The following is a 6000-nucleotide window of genomic DNA, read 5'->3' as shown; positions in this document are numbered from 1 at the left end:
TCCATTTTTACCGACATTATAATAACAATACTTAGTTCAACATTGAAAACAATTACACTGAAACCCTGATGGTTTGAAACCAACGGGTCACATTTTATTTTGACAAACTCTTTACACGGCGCTCACACACACTGCCAAACGTTTGGTTTGATAGGAAGTGTGAGTCCTGTGTGAAAAGTGACAATTCATCACTCTTTAGTTTGACTCTGTCAAACCATCGGGTTACAAACTATAAAAGTGACCAATCAGCGGTGTTTGAGTGTAAAAGTTTTTTATAGAAACATTCCCCCATTCTTAAACATACCTGTAAGTTGCTGCAAATAATCAAGAAAAGTTGCTAGCATACGTTCACAATCAACTCTTGCACACCTGCTCTGCCATTCATCATCTCCCCTAGTGTAGCATTAAAGTTCAAGTACAAAAGTCACCTGCCCAAACAGTCGTCTCGCAGACTGACATGCGGCATTGTGGTTGTTCAAGTTTTTCCTGTGCATCGAAAAGCTGACAAACTCGTCTGGGGAAGGTCATTTGTCATCCTGGGGTGGAATGCTGGGAAAACCCCCCACCACGATGACTCGTCGGGGGAATTCGATTGCTCAGTGAGGGGGGTTCAATTTGAGCGAAAAATTTGCTCAGTCAAGAACTTCCACGCAAGGAGACTGTCAAGGAAGTTGGGAAATTGCAAGCAGTAGGAAAAGATTTATTTTTCTGCTCAGATTGGTGCTGCTGTAGAGAGAACTTTCGTTGGGGAAAAACAAAAGGAAAATGGAGGAAAATTTTAATTTTCTCGCTTTGTTTTTCTTCGGCTTGTGTTGGTTCAGTTTATTTGAATAAGTAATTTGGGCTAGGATTAAGTCATTACCATAGTCAAGAAGTGTATCGGACGGCGATGACGGATGATCATTATTTAAATCGCTGGAGAATAGACTTGGTTCAGAAGAAATGAAAATTGATCAATAAATTTTCTTGCTGAACATTTCTGTAATCGTTGCCATCTTATTTTGTTTAGAATTTGTTATTTCAAAGCGTTTATTAATGTGTTTCTAGTCTGTTTTCAAAAAGACAGCAAATCTCCACAATTTACCTCACCAAACTTTAAGTTTTCATGAAATGAGGCAAACCTTTCAGCAATAAATCGCAGGTGTGCACACGACCAAATATCGGTCGAGATCATTCCATTTTATTAGTCGATAAGAGAGGTAAGTGGAACTCGTACCTTTTTTTGTTCAAATTTTCACTCAACCGGCATCCAATAAAGCCCACAAGGTTTTACAACCACCTTCAAGAGCTTTTCAAACGCCGAAATTCATTCGCAGAGCTTTACAAAACTTGAGCACGGCACGGCGACAGAGCGTGGTCCGGCCTGGAAAAGGCGATAAAGTGGAAACATGTTTGTTTTATTGGTGGAAATTTGGTTCGCCTCTTCAACCGAATCGCCAGTTCATATTTCACTCTCGTGTAAGGGTGTGTATGTGAGAACACGTGTGACGTAAATTGTTCCTTCTGTGTCCTAAAATATGACGCATATTCACATACCCGAATAACATCGTAAAAACACCTATCCCATGGCCGGCATTTGGTCATCATAAATTTTATTACTTTGAGGGGGAGAAGGTATTGGGAAAGCGCCGTGGAGAAGAAGTGGAAATCAAATCGAGGAGGATTTTTTGTTGGTTTACCGGAACATTTGTCGTGTATGCAATTTGTATTGCTGCATAATTTAGAATTTATAGGTTGTTTCATGCTGAGGGTGTTTCAATGCAGCTTATAACATTCGAAGTAAATGTTGCCCCTCTCTCAATCGACTTTTGTTAGAGTTGAGGAATATAAACATCAAAAAAATATTTGCAAAGGCCTTTATTATTAAAAAAAAAACAACATTAAATTGTCCATTTTTAAGCTAAAGTTCATAAGATTTTTTTCATTTTGACTGGTTGAAAAAGAAGAAACAAGTTTTTACTTTAATATTTTGGGAATACATAAATTTAATATGAATAATTCCTAAATGATCCCTTGCAAATGATGTTTTTTGGAGTATTTTTTCGGCAAAAAAATAACCTGCATCTTTTCGGGATCATTTCTTAGCGCATTGTGATCTTCTGCAAAGTTGTTTGCCGGATCAAAACCTTTAAGAAATCTCTTAAATCACAAAACTTTTTCGGGTTAAGGAAAGAGCAATTCCAGCGCAAAACTGGAATTTTTTAGGTACTCTTTTCTCTATCCTCTCCGATTTCAATGAAACTTATGGAAGACACTTAAGTGTAAATGGAGCAGCGTTGCCACATGTACAGATATTTTTGGCACAGACCAAACACTCAAACTAATTATTTTTACAGTTAAAATACACTTGAGTAGTTTTTGTAAACTGCACTAAAAAGATAAACATTTTTTGCATCTTTTTACTTGTTTAGTTTTTGATAAAAATGTTTTTCTTTAAAATTATACTTGATTGAGTGTTTGGTCTGTGCCAAAAATATCTGTACGTGTGGCAAGCCTGAAATGGAGCCAGTCTCGTTGTTGCTTTCTCCGAGGCAAGGCCTGCTTCGATCGTGTTTCGCCTGAGTTGTCGTTTGGCGCGAGCGAGGAAAAGAAGGGCAGGATCCGGTGTTACATAACCATGAAATATTCTACACAAATGCCATTTATTTATTATTATACACGCGCTGATCCCTGTTTTGCCTGATGGGATTGGAAGTTTGAAGATAGTTCGAGGACCCGTCTGGTTCTTGGTCAGACAATGCCCAATGACCTCGGAATTGGGCCGCTAGGATCTCTGCCATTCTGAAATGGGTCATTGGAAGCAGCGCGAGAGCTGTCACCACCTAACACCCGGGACTGAGATAAGCTGTATCAGCACAATTCAAGTCTGATACAAATTATACTTTCCCAAAATTTTGCTGCCGGCCAGCGGGTATTGGTTTGGATCACACACACACACACACAATGGAGCCAGTTTTATTCTAAAATGACATTTGAGAAGGGCGTAAGTGTTGTAAATATTTGTGTATTTCGTAATTTAAATATTGCTGTAGCTCGAAGCCGTTATCTATCTAAAAGTGGTCAAAGATAAAGATAAAGTAAACAAAAGCATCTAAATAAAACTCATCAAAATAATTCATTTAATAATTCTTTAAATATATTATACGTCAATTTTAATACAAAAAAAACTAAAAACTGTTGACGGAAAACCGAAACGAAATCATATTGTAAATATAATAACTTGAATTTTCTTTTCTAAAACCTTGTTTGTTACAATTTTTGCCTAAACTTTATTTGAATTAAGTATTCAATTGTTCAAAAAACTGCAATTTTTACATAGGGTTTAACCTACTCAAAGAACCTTTCTCTTAAAATATCTAAGCAATATCTATGAGTTGAGCACTTACTGAGCAGCGAAATTCAAAAAAGAGTGCGTTACTATTTATATCTTGAAAACACACAAGTTGGAATAACTATAAATTTCATGTATTTAAATAAAAATAAAACAAAACACATTTTAATTCTAACAAAAAAGCAGTTCACTACGTTATCGTTCTTTTTTTTAATTTTAATTTTTGTATTTTTTAATCCGGCTGAAACTTTTAAGGTGCCTTCGGTAAGCCTAAAGAAGCCATTTTGAATCATACGTGTGTCCATATAATTTTTCTTACAAATTTGGCAGCGTCCATACAGAAATTATGAATGAGAATTAGAAAATCTGTATCTTTTGAAGGTATTTTTTGATCGATTTGGTGTCTTCGGCAATGTTTTAGGTATGGATAAAGGCTACACTGAAAAAAAATGATACACGGTAGAGAAAAGGTAACTTTTCATTTCACTTTTTGTCACTAAAACATAATTTGCAAAAAAACACTATTTTTATTTTTGATTTTAATTTTTTGATATGTTGTAGGGTACCTAAAATTCCAACTTTTCAGAAATTTTCTGGTATTGCAAATAATCTTTGACCGAGTAATGAATTTTTGAATCAATACTGATTTTTTTTTACATCGAACTATTGGTCGACATGTGCACTTTTTTAAGAAAATGAAAAACTGCGACTATTTTCAAAAAAGTTAACTAAAAATGGCTATTACTTGAAAACGGTGTACTTTATCAAAATTTCACTTAAGTACTTTTTGATTAAAAATTTGTTTTACATTGAAAAATGAAGTTGTAAATTTTTGTGACCAATTTTTTGATCTTTGAAAAAATCTATATTGATTCAAAAATCATAACTCGGTAAAAAATTTTTTGCACAACCTGGAAATTTCTGAAAAGTTGGCATTAAATGTTTCCTTAAACATTTAAAAAAAGTAAAAAATAAAAAATGGGTATTTTTTTGCAAATCAAGTTTTAGTGACAAAAAGTAAAATGAAAAATCACCATAACTAGAATTTCACTTAAGACACCAAATCGATCATAAAATTTCTTCAATATATACAGATTTTTCAATTTTCATACATCATTTTTGTATGGACAGCTGTCAAATTTGTATGGAAAATTACCCGAGCATGGGTAAATAACAAGGGAAATGCATAATAATACCTTTCTCTGGTATCAATCCCAAATTTTGGTATTCCTGGACCCTTGAAAATTTGTCTTAAGGATTATGCAAGAGCAAAATGTGGTATCATACCAATTTAAGGTATTGTTTTGATATTGCAAAATTGCAGAATTTGTCAATGGTCGAACACCACAATTTGGTATTCTTTTGGTATTACAGTGTTTTATCAAATTCCTCTGAAACTATGGGAAAATTTTGACCAATTTTGACAAAATAATTAATTTTGCGCTAAAATGATGTCTCAAAGCGAATGCTTTCATTGAAAACCGGAAATTTCAAACTTGATTTTAAACATTTTTGATATACCCCCTACAGAAATGACTTGAAATTGTGGAAAATTTTCTAAGTCAAGATGGCACATTTTGGTATTATTTTGGTATTAAAGTGTTTTATCAAATTCCTCTGAAACTATGGGAAATTTGTTAAAAAAAATTTACGAGTTAATTAATTTTGCGCTAAAATGACTTGAAACCCAAAAATGTTAAAGATGACTTTAAAAATTAGTGTGATATACCCACTAATATTTTTTTCAAAAACGTTGAAATATCTCTATGTCGGGATAACCAAATACTTTGAAAAACGAGTCAATCGACAGATTAATGAATTTTGGTGAATTTGAATTCAGTTTCATTTTAATAATACTTATTTTTCAATCTTGTTATTTTTCAGAAGCTTCAAGAACTTTAAGCACAGGCCGTTCATCAATGACAAATGCATTCGGTGTGGTGAAGAATATCACTAAAAACAACATGGAATCATCAGGTGAGTAGATTTGGCTGTTGCATATGGATCATTTCCGTTTTTTCACAAACTGCAACTGCTGCACTAAAAATGGTATGAAAATACCAAGTTTTGGTATTACTTGTGCAAATACCAGCGACCAAAATGTGCTCTTGGTTGCCCAGTAATAGATGGTAAAATACCATGAAATCATACCAAAATCATGTTTGTGGAAGACCACAGGAATACCAAAATCTGATTTTCCAAGGGCGGAATACCTAAAAATTAAACCATGGCAATACCAAGTTTTGGTATTCAAGCAATGTTCAAAAATCCAGAAGACCTCAACTTGGTATTGAAATGATTTTATTTTGTGGTATTATTTTACCTTTGGAATAACATGTTTTGGTATTGTTGTGCCCTTTCACATACAAGACTTTGGTATGATTTCATGGTATTTTACCATCTATTACTGGGCAACCAAGGGCACATTTTGGTCGCTGTTATTAGCCCAAGTAATACCAAAATTTGGTATTCCCGTGTTATTTACCCCTGCTCGGGTATATGGACAAACTAATGATGCAAAATGTCTTCTTGGGCATTTCAAAGGTACCAAAAAAGTTTCAACATGATTAAAAAATACAATAAACAATCGAATAAACGTAATTTGAGAGAATTGCTCAAAAGAATCTAACAAAAAGAGCAATTAAAAATCATGTGCTCGATGATGTTTT

This window comes from Culex quinquefasciatus, chromosome 2 (genome assembly GCF_015732765.1).
Source record: "Culex quinquefasciatus strain JHB chromosome 2, VPISU_Cqui_1.0_pri_paternal, whole genome shotgun sequence".
Taxonomy (NCBI): Eukaryota; Metazoa; Arthropoda; class Insecta; order Diptera; family Culicidae; genus Culex; species Culex quinquefasciatus.
This window is presented reverse-complemented; position numbering follows the sequence as displayed.